Below are 23,162 nucleotides of genomic sequence, written 5' to 3' on the forward strand. Positions count from 1 at the left end.
CTATACACATATATGTATAATTATTTGGAGTGACTATATATTAATTTTAACTACTTATGGAAATTAAAAATCATAACACATGGGAACTGTTGGGAATAAATAATTTGGGGAATTTGACTTATAACTAATTTTTTGTACAGGGGATTATTGTGAGGGTGAAGAATTTTACCACTATAGAGTAGTATTGTCTGTGGAAAAAGAATTTTGTTGGATGATATTAGAAGGTGAAGGGACAGTAAAGTATCCTCTAGACTGAGAAGGTACTTTGAACCCAAAATTTGAAGCGAGCTTCTCCGTACCATTTACAGTTTTATTCAGGGCAATTTACTAACAGGGGGATATGGCAGACAATGATCCAGGTGCTACACAGCTATTCTCTTCAAATTCCATACCTTAATCCACAGCTTTTATAGAGCAAGGGGATGTGCAGAGGTCATTGTGGTGAGGCCAAAGGTTTTTAATATTTAACAGACCTCATGGCACCATCTATGCACCAGAGGGGAGGAAGGGGAAGCAATTATTTTATCTCTGCTAGGTATCTAAACAACTTCAGGGGGATCAGAATAAACTTTCTTTCATGGTCAGTGCATACATAAATCTCCAAGGGGCCTGGAACACATAGCCCTGAGGGAAGTCATTGCACAGACGTGAACAAGATGGAAGGCCAAAGATGGAGTCAGTATTGTCAGCACTCCCAGAAATGATCAGACTTGATGACAATGATTAATATATTAATTGTTAAAAAATAGCTATTTTACAATGAAAATCATTGTTGTCTACTTATTTGGAAGGTGAACTGTACAATGGTCAGTAGGTTGGGAAAGATAATTTTGCAAACCACATGGTAGCTCCATAAAGTTCAAACTCCTATTCAGTAAATGGTTTTAGGAACAATACTAAACTGGATTCACAACATCTGAAGAGCAGGGGACCTCTGTTTCGCAAATGTAGGAACTAGATTTTTTTTTTCATGACCTAAGGATGATTTGGCACAAGAAAGCTCAGTCTAAATGGATAGGAATGTTCCTGTCTGTGAATATGTGCACTGCCACTGTAGGTAAGCTATGTGGGTAGCCAGTGTAAAATCCAAGTTTTAAATGGTGCTGGGAGAACTGGGCAGCAACATGCAGAAGGTTGAAACTAAACCACTTTCTCACACCATTCACAAAAATAAACTCAAAATGGATAAAGGACCTGAATGTGAGACAGGAAACCATCAAAACCTTAGAGGAGAAAGCAGGAAAAGACCTCTCTGACCTCAGCCGTAGCAATCTCTTACTCGACACATCCCCAAAGGCAAGGGAATTAAAAACAAAAGTGAATTACTGGGACCTTATGAAGATAAAAAGCTTCTGCACAGCAAAGGAAACAACCAACAAAACTAAAAGGCAACCAACGGAATGGGAAAAGATATTCGCAAATGACATATCGGACAAAGGGCTAGTATCCAAAATCTATAAAGAGCTCACCAAACTCCACACCCGAAAAACAAATAACCCAGTGAAGAAATGGGCAGAAAACATGAATAGACACTTCTCTAAAGAAGACATCCGGATGGCCAACAGGCACATGAAAAGATGTTCAGCGTCGCTCCTTATCAGGGAAATACAAATCAAAACCACACTCAGGTATCACCTCACGCCAGTCAGAGTGGCCAAAATGAACAAATCAGGAGACTCTAGATGCTGGAGAGGATGTGGAGAAACGGGAACCCTCTTGCACTGTTGGTGGGAATGCAAACTGGTGCAGCCGCTCTGGAAAGCAGTGTGGAGGTTCCTCAGAAAATTAAAAATAGACCTACCCTATGACCCAGAAATAGCACTGCTAGGAATTTATCCAAGGGATACAGGAGTACTGATGCATAGGGCCACTTGTACCCCAATGTTCATAGCAGCACTCTCAACAATAGCCAAATTGTGGAAAGAGCCTAAATGTCCATCAACTGATGAATGGATAAAGAAATTGTGGTTTATATACACAATGGAATACTATGTGGCAATGAGAAAAAATGAAATATGGCCTTTTGTAGCAACGTGGATGGAACTGGAGAGTGTGATGCTAAGTGAAATAAGCCATACAGAGAAAGACAGATACCATATGGTTTCACTCTTACGTGGATCTTGAGAAACTTAACAGGAACCCATGGGGGAGGGGAAGGAAAAAAAAAAGAGGTTAGAGTGGGAGAGAGCCAAAGCATAAGAGACTGTTAAAAACTGAGAACAAACTGAGGGTTGATAGGGGGTGGGAGGGAGGAGAGGGTGGGTGATGGGTATTGAAGAGGGCACCTTTTGGGATGAGCACTGGGTGTTGTATGGAAACCAATTTGACAATAAATTTCATATATATAAAAAAAAATCCAAGTTTTGCCTGGTCAATATAGATACAGAACAAAAGGATTTAGGTGATATTAAAAAGTATCTCAGAGCTGAGATAACAGAGCACTCCTTCCCTCTGTTGGGGCAACCTGTCAAGGAAATATAGTGCTTCAGTTCATCAGTCAAGATTCTTTCCTTGCAGGGAGAATAGTTTTTGTTTCTCCTTTTCAAGACTCCATCTTCCCTGAATAGCAATATATAGCATCTATTAATATATAAAACAGCATACAATTGATGTTGCTTCAGTCTAAAAATAACAACTCATTGTGATTAGTCCAGCACATGTTTCCTGTATCTGATAGATTGCAGTTTCCTTTGGCTACCAATCCAGATATATATGTCTGGTACCAGGGAACTCTAGTATTGTCCATTTCCTCAATCTTTAACGCATCAGATCTCTTGGATTGTGCAAGTACCTTATTAGTTAAACTTTCAGAGGACACATTTTTCTCTCAGTTTTAAAAGTATTTCACTACAGGAAAGCCAGTATTCCCTTGCTATTTTTTCCTGTCATAATGCAAGAACATGCATTTTATTGTGTATTCTAATATGATGGGTATAATTTGACTTGCATTCTCATCAGAACCTTGACATATTATTTGCTCTTCATGAAACAAAGAAAACCAGTTTATTTATTTAAATAACTATAGTTACATATTTGCAAATAACATTTGTATTTAAATCTATATTGTTTAATTTCCTTTTTTTTTAAAAAAGACATTTTCTAAGGGCTTTCCCAAGCATCTAATATCAGTGTAGGATTTTTAATCATCTATTTATCTTTACCCATAATAGAACATTCTCAGTCTAAGGAAGCTATGTCACCAAACTATGTCGCCATTGTCAGAAAAGATCAATCAGTTGTTTTCTGGATGAACAATTCATACAATGAAGAGCAATTGGCCAAACATTGCATGCTTGAGATGAGTGACTATTCCAAGAGAAAATACGCTACAGTCCCTGCCCCCTCAAAAAATTTTCTAGACTAATATTGCAGAAGACAAGAAAGCTAGACAAAAGGAATCAATGTTTTGCCAAGATGTGACTGAATGTAACAAAAGGCAGCAAATGAACAGGATTGAAAGCATAAAATACATTCAATCCAGTTAGAATTGATTTATCTTCAAAACAGAATCAGCAGCTAAAAGATAGATGTAGTACCACTTTTGTTATATTCCTCTAGCACTTAGGCAAGCCTCTATAACACAGGATGCCCAATTCACCAATACAAATAAAAAGAATTTGCTATTTTATAATGAAAGATCTGTGGCTATGATCAGTATTCTTAGAAAGGAAAAAGTATAAACTGATTTACTGGTTGTGTGTGTGTGTGTGTCTGTGTCTGTGTGTGTGTGTGTCTGTGTGTGTGTGTGTGTGTGTGTGTTCATAGCAGGTTATTGGCCCCAGATCTTTATGTGGGGTTTCAGGCTCTGGCGTGTGTCTTAAGGTCTCCTGTTGCTCTTTTATTCTAACATCTAGACCAGAGTTTCCCAAACTTGGTGTCCCATGGAACACTACTTAGCAAGAAAAACATTAATTATGTTCAGTGCTCAAATAAGTTTGAGAAACTATTAAATAAAAGTAAGGAGACTTCCTTAAGATTTTCCAAAGACATCAAGATGTTATTCTACATTGTAAATATTTAAAGCCAGTATATTATGCTCTCTTTCATTTTAAACATTAATATCTAAGTAAAACATTCTATGGAACACAGATGGGAACTTTTTTCCTCTGGATTCTCAGCACATTTTACCCAAAGCTTACCCCTATCTTAGTCCTTGAGATTGTGACACTCAGGAGGCAAGAGACACAGTGTAACCAAACTCAGTTGCCCACTAAGGCTTTTCAGACCTACCAGTAAGAGGCAGTACCTGACCTATGTTACTGTATGAAACATGGTAGGAAACCTTTCACTAGTGGAACCAAGAAACTATGATCTCTGAACAAAAAAGGGGGGGGGGTGTCTCATATTGAATCTCTACTCCAAAGTGTTGTGATCCTTGATCTTGACCCATACCACAACCACCCCCTTATTATTCCATTTCTCTGCTGGGAGAGAGTAGAGTTTGATGGGATAGGGAGATTTTCATGTCTCCTGTTGGTCATTAGACTGTTACTACAAATGTACCCATTCATAGATACTGGATTATAACTATTTGTATGGTACTATTCTAACCACAGAACAATGTAAACTTTACAAGAGAGCTCCTAATGATACTTTATTTAATTAATAACTTATTTTAAAAAGGTACCTAAAACTAAGGCATGGGGAGGAATTCTGTAAAACGAGTATGGTCTAGCTAAAATACAAAAGAATGTCCCACTCACATCAGGAATTACCTAATGCCTCACTTACAAAAAATGCCTGCTGGCATGCAATGTTCAGACTTCCTATAGATTGGCAGAAAAAATAATTATTGTGACTCTACTGTGCAAGATGTGCATAGAAACAAAGATCCTGGTCATGTAGGGCTTCATTTTCAATAAAATCCCCTAAGGAGTTACAAGAGGGCAGCAACTGAACACTAAATTTTATTCTTTATTCGGTTTAGTGGGTCACAAGAAATGCTTCTTTCTGGATTATTTTTTCTTATAAAATAATAAGACTGATAATGTGAAGCGAACTGGAAGAGTGGGAAGTACACTCATTATCGAATCAAACAGACCAGGGACTGGATACTAGGTCTGTCACTTCCTATCTAATTACCTTGAATCAGTTTATTAACTTTCTCAGCTCCAATTTGCTCATCTATAATATGAGGATAAGAATATCTGACTCAAATGATCAATATGTGAATATCATCATGTTTCTCTCTCACAAGAGGTATTCTATAATTTAGGTGTCTTCTAGGCTAAAATGAAAACAAAGTAAATAAGCAAATACCAAAAGCAAAATAGCGCTAGCAAGAACTATCAATCTTATGTCTATGATGGTTGTTACTCCACAGTAAAATTCTTTTATCTAATTTGATCGTAGGCCATATCTGACAAAGTGTAGTGTTTTTATGGTTTGAGGTGAGCCATGTCGCTGACAGTCAGATCTTGCATTGACAACAGTAGAACTAATTGCTCCAGTTGGTGTCAGGAGCCTTATTTCATCTACCTGTAGGGAGTGTTTGTAAGAGAGAACATTCACATCTGGGAACTAAAGTTTGGGTTTATTTTAAGTTTTGTTTTAAATCCTGTCTTGAAAACAAAGTCTTGTACTATTTGGCAAATGAAATAATAAACTGATGGATGATATTATAAAATACGATTAAAATCAAACATCTAGTAGCTAGTTTTGTTTTGTTTTATTTTGTTTTGAGAGAGAGAGAGTATGCACAAGAGGAGAGAGGAGAAGAGGGAGAGAGAGAGAACCTTAAGTAGGCTCCATGCTCCATGCTTAGCACAGAGCCCAATTCAGGTGGATCCCATGACCCTGGAATCATGACCTGAGCCGAAATCAAGAGTTGGACACTCAACGGATTGAGCCACCCAGATATCTCTCCAGTAGCTAGTTTAAATGCTAGTGTTAATTGTTCTTTGAACACCTCCACTTCAAACTGTAGGACAGAATATACCCTAGACTTCTTCTAGCCTAGACTGTGCTTTGCTGCAGCCCAGAAGTCATTAACCTGGCATACCTAACCCTGCATAGTAGCAGAGACCTACATATTAAAGATGAAATACAACCAGGCCACTCTATGGCAGATATATTTCCATGGGGGTACTTTAAGAGAATTGGAATGTGGGTTAGGAGATATCCTATACCAAATAAATATTTGCTAGAAAACATATTAGCCAGGAAGTATAATATCAGAGTAAGTGCCAGGGTACTCTGTTATATAAGTTGGAGTTTGGGTAGAAAAGTAGAACCACTATAAGTGTCACTGGAATCAGGAAATTAATAGAGGAATGAAGGTTTGTACACATATGGAAGGAACTAGAAAAGTGAAGGGCTGGCAGGCTGGAGGATTGTGAAACAGTCAGTAATGACTTCAGCCTGAAGTACTGGAGTGAGTAGAGGAGCTAGAGTCTAAGACACCACTGCTTCTGGTCACCAGGACCCAGAAGAGGGCAACCACAGAGATATCTATAAAAAAGCCATCATGCCTTGCCGCCATGGTTTCTGAGAATATGGCTTCCTCTTCACTTTTGCCTTCCAGGTCTCACAGCTCCTCTCAGCAGCCTCTGAAGCCAGAGCCAGGAAGGAGAGGGATTTGGGGGAAATGTTCCCAGCCTTGAACGGGAGCAATGTTGGTACTGAGTTGGCAAGAGACAACCTGGTTACATTTTGTGCTGAGATGTCCTGGCTCTCCCTGGAGGCAATGACAGCTGTACAGAATGTTTGGAAAGATGTCAGTCCCTTGGTATCACCTTTAGCATTCTTCATATGAGAACTTCCTATAACAGCTATGATTTAAAACAAGAAGAAGCAAAATGATTTTGTCAAAACACTAAATCAAGAAAAAAGAGAAGTCAAGCATTTATTGAGTACCTTTTGTGTGACAGGCTTTAGGAGATTTACAGCTTTTATTTCATTTACTCTCACAACATAGATTGTTGCTTTATTTTTTCATTTTACAGATAAGGCAACTTCATTTTAAAGGTGAAATAAATGTCTCCTGAATCATTTAACTGGCAGACGATGAAGCAGATGGAACCTAGGTTGGATCTAAAGAGAGTGCTATTTCTACCACATCATAACACAACCTATGAAGGGGACTATAATTTTGACATTGCTTTTAGCAAAACACAAATATATTTATATTAATTAATAAAAGCCTACACTGGCATTTATTTAACCTTCACTGTGTATTCTGTGGCCTACTTGCATCAGAATAGCTAGGAGAATTTGCATTTAAACTAGTTTTCTAGGTGATTTTTGTTTACTCTGTGGTTTGAGAATCACTGATTTAGAGATTTCCTCAGTCATCAGGGTGAATATGGTTTTAGGAGAAAGAGCCAGTTTTACTGCAACTAGGGTATAGTGAGTAGAAAGACATATTAAAATACAGAAATATGCAAAGTTTATGTAAAATACAGAATTAAAGGTAGTTCAAATTCCTTACCCATGTTGTCAATATTGTTGCCTTACATAATCACCTTTCTAGAATTAAATAACATGTTCTGATTATTTTCATATAAAAAGGAATCTCAAACTAACAAAAAGCATAAATGTTCACTTCTTTCCAGAAAAAAATCAATGCAATTATCTAACGACACAACATTTTCAAGTATATATTAAAGTTGTCCATGATTATTTTCATGCCCAGCTAATTGCTGCATGTTTACCAAACAGCCACATTCTGCAGTCAGGTAGCAAGGCAGTTGAATCCTTGCTGTTTTCCTACACAAGAACCTAGTATTCAGCCCTCTGGTGACCCAGCAGACGCTATAACATTTCATAGTGCTTGCACTCACTCAGGAACCCTGCGCCTCTGGTCCCAACTTCTAAGTAGACTATAATGACCTTAACTGGGGAGACATTTCTTTGTTTTCTTTTAAATTTTTTTAATGTTTATTTATTTTTGAAAGAGAGACAGAGAGTGAGCAGGGGAGGGGCAGAGGAGAGGGAGACACAGAATCTGAAGCAGGCTCCAGGCTCTGAGCTGTCAGTACAGAGCCTGATGCGGGGCTGAAACCCACAGACCATGAGATCATGACCTGAGCCGAAGTCAGATGCTTAACCGACTGAGCCATCCAGGTGCCCCGAGACATCTCTTTTTGATGGAGAGATCTTTGCCAGATTGAAGCTTATGTTCTAAATGTATGAAAGAGCACAAGGAAAATTGTATTAGGAGCATAACCATCAAATTTCAAAATCATCACCTAGAGGATTTAACCAAAGAGGAAATTCCTAGTCATGCTGTTCTCTGTGGAGCTGAGCAACTATGCTACTAATTTTCCTGTTTGGTGACCAGTATATTTTAAAAACCAGTTCTTAGACCCAGGATGTCTACACAAAAGGAAAACACAAAATATTTAGATAGAGTAACCTAAGGAGAATGTCAGTTAAGCATAGCCAGTTAACAAAGTGTTAGCATTGAGAAACTTAAGGAAAATTATTTATTTCATAGCTTCATGAAGAAAATATAGACTAAAGAAAATTTTTATAATTACAGACATTTCAAGTTGGAAAAAAATTCATTGATCAAAGTTCCAACTCTGACTTATCTGCTCTCAGTTGCCTCATTCCTTCCTAGAGGATGTGTTTCTGCCACTTGAGAACCATGAAAAACCAGAACCATGTTCTAGAACTACCTCACTAGTAAAGTCTCCTTACTGGTGATTTGCTTTATGTTCTTTGTGACCCTGTTTCCTTAGTTCCTACAGGATCTTTTTGCTCATTTAATCTGGATTTCAGACGGTGTGTCAGCTACCTTGTTGGTTTTCTGTACCCACCTCATCTGCCTTTTGATATTCTTTTTTTTTTTTTTCAACTTTTTTTTTTATTTATTTTTGGGACAGAGAGAGACAGAGCATGAACGGGGGAGGGGCAGAGAGAGAGGGAGACACAGAATCGGAAACAGGCTCCAGGCTCTGAGCCATCAGCCCAGAGCCCGACGCGGGGCTCGAACTCACGGACCGCAAGATCGTGACCTGGCTGAAGTCGGACGCTTAACCGACTGCGCCACCCAGGCGCCCCTGCCTTTTGATATTCTTGATCCTTCTTGTCACTCTTACACATGCTTCAAACTCAAGATGCCTGACAATCTGTTCTACCTGGGAGCTTTTGTGGTTTCTCTAGCTCACTCAATTCCCTTACCTATTGTGGTCATATAGAAGTGTATATACTTAATTCTAATAGACATGAGACCCACAATTCTTTGAGCAAAAATCAACTATTGAGAAAGAGTAATTAACCAGTCTTATTCCAGACATCTATTTCCCTATGTTTAACCTGGAAATTCCCGTATCTTTCTCCTAAAGTAACTTTAAGAATTAAATGAGGGGCGCCTGGGTGGCGCAGTCGGTTAAGCGTCCGACTTCAGCCAGGTCACGATCTCGTGGTCCGTGAGTTCGAGCCCGCATCGGGCTCTGGGCTGATGGCTCAGAGCCTGGAGCCTGTTTCCGATTCTGTGTCTCCCTCTCTCTATGCCCCTCGCCCGTTCATGCTCTGTCTCTCTCTGTCCCAAAAATAAATAAAAAACGTTGAAAAAAAATTAAAAAAAAAAAGAATTAAATGAGATGACAGATGAGAAGCACCCAATGCCTATATACATGTGTAGCACCTCTCAGTAAGAACTCAAGCACTGATGCTAATATGTTTTTCATTTTATTACTTCTATATTGCTTTGACACCTAAATTTAAGAATTTTTTCTTTTTCACGAAATATTTCATCTGCTCTTCCTAAAATAAATACAACATTAAATAAATGTTTTAAATCTCCAGGGGAAGAATTTTGTGCTTTCTTCCCTTGAAAGACTCATTGCCTAGCACCAGGCTGGGCATGATAGTAGGTGTACAATAAATAATTACTGAAGTGAATTAAAGTGAATGGGGAGCTGGAAGGGTTTCGATGGCCATTGCCAGGCTGCCTGTTTCATGTTATTCTTGACAGAATGTCTTCCATGAATTAATGATTCAGAACACCAGGTGGTCAGCCACAAGCTTCCTCAAAAGGGAAAGGAGCAGGAGGAGAGGAGAATTTTCTCATAAAAGCTTTAAGTTTCACCACAGTGAATTCAAAATCCTCCTTTCTCACTTCCCAAACTAGGCAGCTGGTGTCACAGCTTTACTCCAACAGTTAGGAGTAGGGGTAGCGATATCCGTGTTGTGAGGCATGATGGTACCGGACTCCCATCTCACTCCCACACTGCTTTCAGGTTCTAATGATTTCCAAAGATTCATTTACACTTAGATTAACCTTGATAGATAAAATACTTATACATCTCCAGTTTTTAAAATATCAAAGTGAATGAAAAGCTATAAATGATTTTAAATCTTTCTAGGAATCAAACTTGGCAAGAATACAGCAACTTGGAAGAAAAAATTTCACTGGTGTTAAGACTCTTTATTTTATAGTCCTACCCTCTTGAAAGTCCCGAGAGTCATATAAGGGCAGAGTGATCAGTTTGGCTTAAGAACTTTGGAAGACTTTATTATGCTCATTCCTACCTAGATAATAAGAGCAAAGCCATAGCTCTCTCAAACCTAGCTCCAAAGAATACATATCTTGACAAAGGCTTATTTATTTTTTAATGTTTATTTATTTATTTTGAGAGAGAGAGAACATGCACATGAGTGGAAGAAAGGCAGAGAGAGAGAGAAAGGGAGATAGAGAATCCCAAGCAGACCCCACCCTGTCAGCACAGAGTCTGACATGGGGCTGGATCCCCTGAACTATGAGATCATGACCTGAGCTGAAATCAAGTGTTGGACGCTTAACCAACTGAGCCACCCAGGTGCCCTGACAAAGGCTTATTTAAACATGCACATGTGTACACACATACACACACAAACAGTTTTCTCATTGAACTATTGAGTAATGTTCTTACATGTAAGCATCCCCTCTCATTGTCATAGCAAACCATGGCCCAAGAAGATGAACTTAAAGAGACTTCCAGTACAACCTTTATCCCCAGTTTAAATAATTTGACTGCATATTTCATCTTGACTTTTGGAGAGCTCTTGGTATCTTATGATGTACAGCATCTGTCCATAAATGGGAACATATTTTCAAATAGATTGTACTCTGCTAGACATCCCAGCTTATATCCTCTTCTATGTCTAGTGGAAGTAGATCAGAAAAATATGATTATACAAATCCTACACATTAACTTGATAAAGGGAGAAGGTAAGATGCTATAATGTTGTAAGACAAGAGAATGTACAGATTATCACTAGTTGATCCTATTTAATAATTAAGAAATTATAGGATGGAGTATCATGGAGAAAAATGTGCTGACATATTTGAACCCAGACCCCCACCACCTAAGTGGACAGTCCAAAGAGCTAATTCTAATCACTCATCTAGTGGGACTTACTCCTTCACATATGTCAGAACTTCTTCAAGTTCCTTTGATAACTCTGTTCTGTACTGATGCTATGGTGGCATATCTTGGAGAATGGTCTTAATAGAAAGTAAGGGAATAATGTGACTCTAGTCTAAAACTTTGGTGTTGGTATTTCTTGAGTAGTATTGTTACTACAAGTCTGTTTGAAATATTTATGCTTAATTTGAACTTAAAAGTGAGGACACCACGGGGCACCTGGGTGGCTCAGTTGGTTAAGTGTCTAACTCCTGATTTTGGCTCAGGTCACGACCTCAAGGTTCATGAATCATGCATCAGGCTCTACACTGACAGCACAGAACCTGCTTGGGATTCTCTCTCTCTCCCTCTCTCTCTGCCTTGTCCCTGCTCTCTTTCTCTCTCTTAAAATAAATAAATAAACTTTAAAAAATAATTGAAGACACCAGATAACAACAAGGTACAGCCAAGTTAGTCTTTGTGGGCAAAGACCAACTGTTGGTGAGGATGTACAGTAATTGGAACTCTTAAATTTTGACAGTAGGAATACAAAATGGTGTAGCTACTTATGGAAACAGTTTTGTATATTTTTATGCAGTTAAATATACACTTGCCCTACAATGAGAAGTTACACTCCTATATATTTATCCAAGAGAAATAAAAGGGTACTGTATTTTGATACAAAAAAGAAGTCCAATGATCACAGCAACATAGTTCATAACAATAAAAAACTGGAAACATGACTTAACAAATGAATGAACCCAAAATATTTATGATTGGGTGATAAAAATATGGATAGTTTTTTCTCCTTTTGGAAATTCTTCATATTCTAAATTTTCTACAGAGAACTTATATTACTATTCAACTAAGGAAAGAATACATACTTTAGATGGCCCAGCAATTACTAACATAAAGAGGCTAAAACTTCCCAGACTATTCCAGGACTTTAGGCTGTTCTGAGTCTAGGAACAGGCTCAAAATTCAGGGTCTTGAGAATGGACAGGACCTGGTGCAGGGTGCCGTGTCACTTATGTCAGTGCTGAAGTGGATGAGGCTGAGATGGAGGAGTCCAAGGGGTGAGGGTTATGTAGCTTTTAGAGAAAGACCTAATGCAAAGCCAGGGCAGGCCACCCAACTGAGTCATCTTCCCACAGGGACTGGGAAGATAAACTGCATCTAGTGGTCAAGCACCAGACAGATTCCTAGAAATCTGTAGAAAGGAATGTGAGATGAATGGGTAAGTGAGACAAGAAACCTGGAGCACATTTCTGAAGCAAAGAAAAGATCACAGCAGTTTCCTTTTGTGGAGAATTTACACCCTCAGCATGGGTGGAGAGGCAAGTTCAACACCAGGAGGATCATTTTATGGCCAAAAGACCACTGGAATTGTTGCCATAAGACCAGTATTTTGCAACTTGCTTTTTGTGTGTGCTTAAAGAAAAATATATCTTTTGATCTTCATTTCCTCCTGTGTAAAACTAAAGGTTATCTTAGCTGATCTCTTTAGTTTTTTTTTTTCTTTTCCATTAAGACATTCTGTGTTCTCTCATTCTAGGTTGAATGCCTAAGATGCTCAACAAAATAAATTTATTTTAAAGAGATAGATACAGGATAAAAGTGATCCTCCCTTCCTTCCTTCCTTCCTTCCTTCCTTCCTTCCTTCCTTCCAGATGCTCAACAAAATAAATTTATTTTAAAGAGATAGATACAGGATAGAAGTGATCCTCCCTTCCTTCCTTCCTTCCTTCCTTCCTTCCTTCTCTCCTTCCTTCCTTCCTTCCTTTCTTTTTTTCAAGTAGGCTCCACACCCAAAAGGTACTTGAATTCATAACCCTGAGATCAAGAGTCACATGCTCTACTGACTGAGCCAAACAGGTGCTCCTCACCTATATTTATTTCTAAAGCAGAGTAGATTTTCTGACTTTCAGATAACATCTTGACACATGCTTGGTAGTTTCTGAGTAAACTTGCTTTATATGTGATGAAACATACTAAATTTAAATTGATTCTAGTTAATCTAAAAGCCGTAAGCATCTGACACATTTCACCCATTGAAGATATTAGAAGGCTTTCACTCTGCTAATGCTTGGTGCTAGAAATACTTGAAAGTTAAACACATGTCATTTATTTTATGACTCATTTCTAACTACTTGGGAAAAAATTCATCTAGTAAATGTGTCAGTGCTATGAAAAAAGGCAAGTATTATAGAAAATATTGAAATTCCCTCTGTAGAACATTAGAGGAAACCACATCTAAAATAATATTCTGGACATATTCTATATTAGCTCTTTATTCCCAAATTCCTTTGTCCCTGAAACAATCCCATTATAAGGCTTCCTTAGTCCTGCCTTGGTTGGAGGCAGTGGGAGATGTTAGGTCTTTAGTTCAACCTTAAGAACATTTTGCTGCAAGACTTGTTCTGACATTGGTCACCTAGCAACATCTGTTCCAACACCTGGCATAAAATCTGCTTTAATCTGGGTTTACACTCTTCAATCCCCATCTCTGGAATTTCCCTGACTGATATCCCTGTCCTGTATATTCTTTTTTTACTTTAATTTCCAGTATCCTTAGGTCAGAGAAATTAATGCACAGATTACTTTCAAGGGTAATAGTTTTATGGTAGGAATTCTCTGTACAGAGTAACGTGGAAAGCAATGTTACATCGTACCCAGGGCATGCAAGACTTAGATGTACAACAGCCACATGACTACCAGAACAATAACTAAGCATTGTTCAGAAAAACAACTACTCTTTTTCCTCCCCTCCCCCCCATCTCCTTTTTCTATTAAGTTTACACTAACAAGAAGGGATTACATGATTGTACCAGTTTTTACTACCTAACTTGAATCTCTGAGGTACTTGACCTCTCTTGTGTTCAGATAAGGTCCAAAATCCGGCCAAATCAGCTACAGCCTGGGCAGCAACATTGGTTTCATTTGACCTAAAGGCACAGTCATATCAACTGAGCCAGAAGAGAACTGGGATCTCTTACTTCAAAAAAAAAAAAAAAATGGCACAGTGTAAATGAACAGGTTCTCTGGGGCTTTATGAACTTCCTAACTGATTAGATTGCATATGAATAGGAAGTACAATTTGTAAACAAAGGTACTAGGAAGCCGATAAGGATATCTGCACGCTCATCCATCTGCTACAGGAGCCACTTGTAGCAGATGTAGATCCTCAGGGGATGTAAAAAGTCTTGCCTGCTGCCTCCACTGTGGTATATTTAGAAAGATTATCTGTCAGATCAGGTCAGTTGTATCTGTTCTGCAAAGAGGTTTCACTAAGGATAAGCAATTGCGAAATTATGCCCATATGTTTTAAAGTATGACTTACTCTATAGGAAATTGATGTAATCCCATTTAAATCTAAGCTGTAAGGAAAAAAATATATACGTTTTACTCTTTGCCAATGAAGTATTGAAGCCTTTTAACCAGAGGCATATCTAAATCTTTCTAGATTGGTTCTCTAAAAAATGAAACGCTAGCTCTACCAAGCTGAGCCTGGGTTCCCACTAAAGCCACCCATTCCAATGCTAAATTTATCATGTGACTTTTCGTGGAAGGAGATAGTGAGATAAGATGTTTAATGATGTGTGTATCATCTACTATTTATATGTTTTGTGATGATATATTTATATTGATTTCTTACTTGTGTTCCTATATGCTAAGGTTGGGGGTTTTTAATCTTTTCTACTTTTTGGTGGATTTGTCAAGGTTTCTTTCTCCTCCCTTTGCTTTAAAACCATTTGAGAAATTGTCCATGTTATTTCTGCCATTTTAGTGGTTATCCTTAAATTTATAACCTATAAACTTCACTTAATTCTCTTAACTTTGTCTATAGTTATCTTCCTCTTTTATAAGAAGGACCTTAAAATGCTGTAAATATGATCACCCCTCTCTGTCCTACAAAAATTTGTGTTTTTTTAATGTTTATTTATTTTTGAGAGACAGAGAGACAAAGAACAAACAGGGGAGGGACAGAGAGAGAGCAGACACAGAATCTAAAGCAGGCTCCGGGCTCTGAGCTGTCAGCACAGAGCCTGACGTGGGACTCGAACCCATGAACTGTGAGATCATGACCTGAGCTGAAGTTGGATGCTTAACCAACTGAGCCACCCAGGTGCCCTTATCTTGTTTTTAAAATGAAAACTATTATTTTTTGTGTTATTCATATTTACTCATACCTGTCTCAATTTCTTTATTTGCCCTTGCATTTAGCATCCAACTCCTTTATTTTTGGCTCACTCTTTCTCCTTGTAATATACACTGTTTACTATTTCATTTAGTAAGTGCATGTGAGTAATAAAATCATTGTATGTCTGGAAATATCTTTAGTTTACACATTCTTCAATAAGAATTCATAATCTTATAGAACTCTAAATTAATAAATATTTTGGTTCCACAATTTAAAAATATTCCATTATCTTCACACCTCTGTGTTGCTGATGAGAAATATGCTATGAGGTCTAATCATTATTCTTTGCAGATACTGTACTGTCTGCCTGTAGTTCCTTTCATTATATTCTTGCTGTCTACACCATAGTGTGCCCACATATACACGGCTTTGTTTTATGTCTGAAGAGACAGGAAGTCTGTCTGAATAAAATGTAATATTGAGGATTAATTTCCTTTAATGCACAGGGACTATATCAAGGTCCTCAATGTTTTCACTAGGTCCACGTTTAACCTCTTCCGTTCATTTCTGTATAGTGCAGTGTCTATACGATAGTTTATGGCAATCATTTAAAATATAAACTTCATTGTGTCACTTTCCTGATTAAAATATTAAAGCCTTTCCTGTGTTCCTAGAATAAAGACCAGAATCCTAAACGTGATCTAAAAGGCCCCAATGGTCTCTCTAGACTTATCCTGGACCTTTCTTCCCTTTGCTCTCTGACATTCAGACACATTGGCCTCCTGTTAGTTCTTCCTCACTTTTACCTAGTTAACTTCCAGTCATTCTTGGGATCTCATTTCATTATTACTCCTAAAGTGAAGTCTTTTCTGACCGCTGTCAATGTATCAGTTCTTTCTAAGACATACTTTAATAACTGCCTGTACTTTGTTTCAAAGGATAGTAGGACTATAAATATATGATCATATGATTGTCTATCTTGTCCATTTGAGGACAGAAATCTCTGTTTTGCTCAATATTGTTATGCTAGAACACAGCATAATTCCTGCCACTTAGTGGTTATTTTAAAAATCTAATAACAAAGCAATACTTTTAAAACTACCAGCTATGTTCTTATTTATTTCTCTTACATGCATGGAAGAAGGTATGTGCTGCCTATTAACCTAAGAAAATTGCTTATTAAGATTTAGCAGACTTGATATATCATTTCCATCCACCTTTAAGCCCTGCTAAATTTGCAAATTTTATTATATGGAACTGTTTTTAATGTAGCTAATCATCACTTATCACCCTAAAAACAGGTGAAGGTCAACAACATGATATTTTGTTTTTGAAATGCTTCTCAAAGGAGATCACTGATGCCTTTTTCATTTTTGTATATAATTTATTGGTGTTTGACTTGGTTTTTGCCAAGTCATATAATTAAAAATTAATTATACGCATATACAGGAAAGTAAATGGTCTTCAGAAAGGAAAAAATCCTACTGTTGGGGATCATAAGCTCAGCTAAGCAGGAAGCTGCCATCTGGAGAAACGATTTTCACACTCTCTGAGTGAAGTGGCCACATATCACCAAGTGTGACATGCCTCCTTCACTTCTTTTCTAATTAGATGCAATTTTCTTTTAAGGAGCTTTTTATTAAAGATATAATTGTACTGATATAATCCAAGTAAAATGTAGCCTGACAGATGGAAGAAAGATGGAAGGTAGTTTTAATACCACTCATACAAAATAAAGTGTTACCAGCCAAAGATTCAGTTCAACATTAGTCCTTATTTAAAAACTGATTTCCCCCTTAGTTTACACTTCTGTCAAACTTAAAATATGAAATCTCTAACTCACTTAATCAAAAAAAAAGAATCAGCCATCTTCGGTTTTCCACTGAACAAATGCTAGTGATTCCCCACCCCACCAACACCGCCTCAAGGGTGCACACATGGAAAATAAAATTACTTTGTTTGTTTCTTCTCCACATGCCCCTGCTTCTTCTGTGAGTAGTGCTGATGGATTGACCAACAACTTGGGCTAGCTCCTGTCAAATGGTACAGCAAATATCCCATAGCAATTATAATAGAGTAACTATGTCAAGTTTGTCCAAGGTAACAACTTCAAGGGCCATATAAAATTGGATATGTGTGTGTGTGCACATAAGATATATGTACTGAAATACACATACATGCACACATGTACAATATATACATGTGTGTGCATGTGTGTGTATATGTGAGATACAGACTGTATATATACACATTTATATGAAATTCGCTGCAAAGTATCTTTTTCTTAGAAAATATTGTACCAAGATATGCATTCAGCTGCTATATCAGAAACCCAGAATGACAGGGGCATGCACATCATAGAAGTTCATTTTTCTCTTGTAAAGTCCAGAGGCAGGTGTTCTAGGGCTGACATGGCAGCTCCATAGTCACCAGGACCCCATATTTCATCTGCCTTTCTGCTCTAGCAATCTTACCATGTGTTTCCATTTTCAATTTTACTGAGACTGACCTAGATTTCTGCTTGAGTTTGAGCCACCCCAGAAGAGCTCCAGACTAGAAGCAGAAGAAAGAGGAAAGGTCATGAGAGCTGCCTGGCAGCCCCACCCAGTGACTTTCATTTAACTCTCATGTTTGCAAGCAGGCTGGGAAGTGTCCTTTACCAGCAGGACACTTGCACCAGGGCTCTGTACGGAAGGAGAAAATGACTCTTGAGCAGGCATTTGACAGTCTGTCACAGCGTGCATGTTTTCAGCTCTTCTCTAGAACCAGGGTAGACATGTGCTTAATGTGCTAGCTGAATTAATCTTGGGACCAAATTGATTCCATTATTGGTCTAAAAGGCAGCTTTCTAAGGAATGTTGGTGCAGGTCCCTTACCATGACATTATTTTTCCCCCTTGAACTAGAGTACTACTTATTTTATTCAGTTAGCATGGTCTCTGTGTCTAAATACATTCTTTTGGGTTAAACAACTCATTTAAACATATGAAGAAAACTAAAAAATCAAATCTCATGAGAGATTCTTTTGAAGAACCCACTTCTTAGGCTACATTGTTTTTTAACATAAATCTTTTTTACTTCATTTTTTCCCTTTATTTCAGTAAAAGTAAGAAACATCAGCTCAGCTATACCAAGTCAATAGGTCTTATTAAATTATTTCAAAATCACTTTCTACAGTTGTAAAATGTGGTGAGTGATACTTAATTTATGGGATTAGTATGAGGATTTTTAGCTCATGTATACAATATGTCCAGCCCAGTAAGTGGATAATGCCAGAAACCTAGCAAATATCTATTTCACATTTCCCACATATATCTGAATAAATACAATAGGAAAAATATTAATAGTATTAAAATACTGATTCAATGTTTAGAATTTACCAAATTGAAAACAAAAGGAGACTTTCCACATCTTTGCCATGGATAAAAAACTATTTTCACATTTCTCTTCTTTACACCATCTCTACAGATAGAGTCATGATGGGCCATTAGTACTAATAAGATAGTCACTTAGATAACTAAATAAGATCTAAAGTACTATACAAAATTAAAATTAAAATCAATAGTTCTTCCATCTCCAACATAATGTACTAGAAGGTGTATTAGAAGAAGATATCAACTGAAACTATAAAAATCTAGTAATCAATTCATCAAGAAATTTGCAAGACCTTTATGGGAAAAACTATAAGACTACACCGAAGGTCAGTCAAGAAGTACTAATAGAAATAATATCTATTCCTGGGTAGGTAGACTCCACCAGGATTTTTAATGGACCATGACAACTTAATTCTAAAATTAATATGGAAGTATAAATGTACAACAACCGTCATACCAACTTAGAGAAAAGAGATCAAAGAGACTGAAATTGCCCCCCCCCCAAGAAAATATATTCTAAAGCTTTAGTAACTAAAGGCACAGTATAATGTGGTAATAAGTGACTAATTTGATGGAATGGATAAGACGATCCGGAAACAGGACCATGCATATATACCCCTCTTGTGTTTTGGGCTAATTCTGACCCCAAGAAAACAATAATATCCTTTGTGCCTTACTTGATTTTATAGGAAACTACGAGTGGGAGTGTTCTGCTCTTCCACGCTGAGGTGACTCTGCCACTTTCCACTCTCAAGTCATCACCTTCCCCGGAAAGAGGAAATAAACCTTTATCACACACTGTCCAAACTTTTTTTCTACCCTCTGTCTGTCCTGAAGCTACTTTCATGTCCTGTTGTAAGAGTAAAGAAGCAATTCTCCATTATTACTTCTTAGGTTTACTTGGGTAAGTTATTTAAACTCTCTATAAGTCTGACTCATTTGCTGTTAAGTGAGGATAATAATGGCACCTCTCCTATAAGATTATTTTTAGGATTAAATGAGTTCAAATCATTACATTTAATAGCATCACCTGTGGGATGTAATCATACAGCTCTACTGTTTGTTTCTCCCACTATACCTTCATATCTATTCGATGGGTCTGATCCCCTTGTCCTTGGATGTAAATCATGATCTTTCCAGTAACTTCTAGGTAACACAAACAGTTATCTAATCATAAAATACAATCTCAGGTTACTATTCAACATGTTTAGTCCAGGTGACAGTCAAAACTTCAGTCTTGCTTTAAACCCAAAATATTCCCCCCTTCCCCTCTCTTAGTTCTTTTCTATAGTAGGAAGGAAGTGTGTAGTCGAGGAAGTAACTTGGTCAATTTTTTATTACTTTCCTCACTTAACCTTCTACCTGAATCTTTTCTTGCTAAAAACAAAGTTGTATGAGGAACAAAGAAGTTCCTACTTGGACAGTACTGTCATGGCAATCCAGTATCAATGCAGGCCTGACTTGGTAGATGTTCAAAGCTGAATCTTTCTCTTGTTGGTACTTATGTGTGTTCTCTGGAGAATACCATTGTTGGAAATCTCCTAAAGGAATTCCCCTGATGAGGACAAAAACATCCCCATTCTTGGTAGTTGCTTACTCTTTTTTCAGCCCAAAGATACCGCTTGCTTCCATCTACAAGGTGTGTTTCTCCTGATAGGAACAAAGACAATGACTTCAAAAGTGCTCTCTATTACACATTGGATCTTTGAGAAACACATATTTCTTACCCTGGCAAATTCTGGAAGTCCTGTCTAGTCCCACAGCAGTCACCTCTTCTCCATACGTTGTCAAGACAGCTAGTTATCCATTGCCATTGGATTTTCCAGGTGTGACTCAGATCCCCATCCACTCTCGTCTTTGCATTGCATGTGACATATACTGAGTTTCTCAAATCCCTTTTCCTGGGCTTCAGGGGACAGTGTTCTTCAGTCTCTTCCCTAGGACTCAGTATGCATCATTCTCTAAATAAACCTCCCCATTCTAATTTCTAACTCTTAATACTTTTATTTCATTGATGTGAGTGAAGGGATAAGAGGCTGGCAGCTTGTTTCTTGATACTTGTTTATAAATATTGCACATGGCCCAGCACCTTCTTTGACATGTGGTACCTTTTGTCTTATGGTGCCTTGGCCAAATTTCCATTTCAAACTAAACAAATTTAGCTATTATTACTGCTCAAGGAAAGGGAGCATAAGTGCTGGCCGTGGGGATAGTGATTAAAGGAAATTTTAGTTTTATCTGTTTTATTTTTTACAGCAATCATTAAGTCATACATTGTGTGTAAATTTTAAATATTTTTAAAGTAATTCTTTTCATTGAAAATAAGTTTTTCCAGTATTCTTTATAATTAGGTCCTCCTTTTCGCAGAGTCTGCATTGTTACCTCTGCATATATCAGGTTTCCACAGATGTTAGTCTGTTTCTGAGTTCCCTGTTCTAATTCGGTCAATTTGATTATTTCTGTAGCAATATTGCACTCTCCTAGTTATCACAACTTTCTACAAACTCAATATCTAATGGAGAAAATTCCCCTTTATAACAGCCCTTTACTTCAAGAAATCCTTGGCTTTTCTTGGACTTTTCTTGTCCTTCATAAAAGTTTTAGGATCAGCATCTCAAAACCATAATCAATGATTTAAGGATCATTCCTTACTCCCAACCCCCAAAGTCTAGGAAAGAAGAAGAAAGAAGTTTGCTATAATTAAACATACGGATCCAACTTTTTCCTCTCTCTGTTGAAGTGATTGTCTCCCCTCTATTCTCAGATATTTATTGGTGATGTTATCCAATCACAAACTTTCTCACGGGAGACACTGAGCAATAGGTTTCCATCTAATGTATAAGAGAGGTTGGTATTAAGTAGCATGCATGTAAGAGGTTCTCATGACTTAACGCCAAATAGATAGATATATAGGCTAGAGAAGCTCCCAAGTTCTGTTTCATTCCCTTTGTTATATGATATATATGGAAGTAGAATGGCCTATACTATATCATGCTTCTTCAGTAACAGTTTAATAGGCCCATATCTTCATAGTTGAAAAAAACACTGTAATGTGGGAAATGCCCAACAAAGCCCCTAATTCATTTTTTAAAATAATTTGGCAATGCTCATGACATACTCTTTCTTTTGCATTTCTCATTTAAAACCGTGGTCACATTTCCAGGTTAACACATAAAGATTAAACCCCTATATTTGCCCCTAATATTCACCACAGGGGATACTGCAATAATGAACAAAATAGAAAAGGTCTGTGGATAAAATTTTAATTATCTTATTTTCTGTGTAGTATTATCAGAGTCTGTCCTGCTTTCCCCAGGTGAGGTGGCCATTTCCTTTTTGCCATCATCTTTTCTCTGAATTTACCTCCACTCTGGCACATTTGTCTTAACATAATTACTTATTTCCTTCCTTGATAATAATTTCATTAATTACCTCTCTAAAGCTTCCTCTTCTTTTTCCATTGAGGTGTGAATATTAATTTATTTATTATACCATAATTTTTTTCTGTCTTTCTGCCACTAGTTGGGTTCATAGGGGTTTTCCTCCAGAGAGTATAAATTTAATCATCCTCTGTAACCCCAGTTTCTGGCCTAATGCAAGGAACACTGGAATCCACAAATAAGGAATGAGTTTTTCAAGTTTTCATCAATCACTGCCACAGAGAGAACTCCATAATATTTTAAATTTTATATATATATATATATATATATATATATATATATATATATATATGTATGTATATATATATATATATTTCTATCTGGATGTTATTCCATTTCCAAATATTCAATAGTTTGAAACTGAAATCACTGTCTTTTTTCACCAATGCCTTTCCCTCAACCAGGTCCCTTTCTTGACTTTTCCAATGCTTATTTTGAGTCAGTCCTTACTCATTGACTCTGTTTTCTCTCACCTTATACTTTGTCAGTCATCAAGTTCAATTGAGATTTTTGTCCTGATACTTTCTATGATAATCCTTTCCTTTCTTTTCCCAAATTAACAGCCAAATGGAAGGTATGCATCTTCTCATGCCTGGCCTATATAATAGGCCTAACATGGTGACTCATAGGTAAAACACCTAACATGGTGACTCATAGCCACTCAAAGGATATTTATTAATGGGTGACCATATATGCAGGTGTAAACAATAAATTATATGTTCACCATACTTTTTGAAAGGATGGGACATTGTCATGAAGGGATGTATGAACCAGATCCATGGTCCACATGCCTCACTTGTTACATCTGTCAAGAGGTGGAGAACTAAAGCAAGCTTCATTCACTGGTGATGTTTTTGCCACCAGGCTGGTCTCAG

At 37.4% G+C, this 23,162-nt stretch overlaps 1 protein-coding gene across 23 annotated transcripts in view; it reads left to right on the top strand.

The window, feature by feature from the left end:
• The window catches only part of EMC2 (ER membrane protein complex subunit 2), a 565,050-nt gene that overhangs the window by 419,547 nt on the left and 122,341 nt on the right, over positions 1 to 23,162 (top strand). Inside the window, exon 20 of one of the 23 annotated variants that reach the window (XR_006592753.1) lies at positions 6,945 to 7,168. The exons of the other annotated variants lie outside the window; for them this stretch is intronic. The gene's annotated coding sequence lies outside the window, so the exon portion shown is untranslated. Of the gene's footprint in view, positions 1 to 6,944; positions 7,169 to 23,162 lie in introns of those variants that run through there. 23 annotated transcript variants of the gene reach the window in all.

The sequence above is a fragment of the Felis catus genome, chromosome F2 (assembly GCF_018350175.1).
Source record: "Felis catus isolate Fca126 chromosome F2, F.catus_Fca126_mat1.0, whole genome shotgun sequence".
NCBI lineage: Eukaryota > Metazoa > Chordata > Mammalia > Carnivora > Felidae > Felis > Felis catus.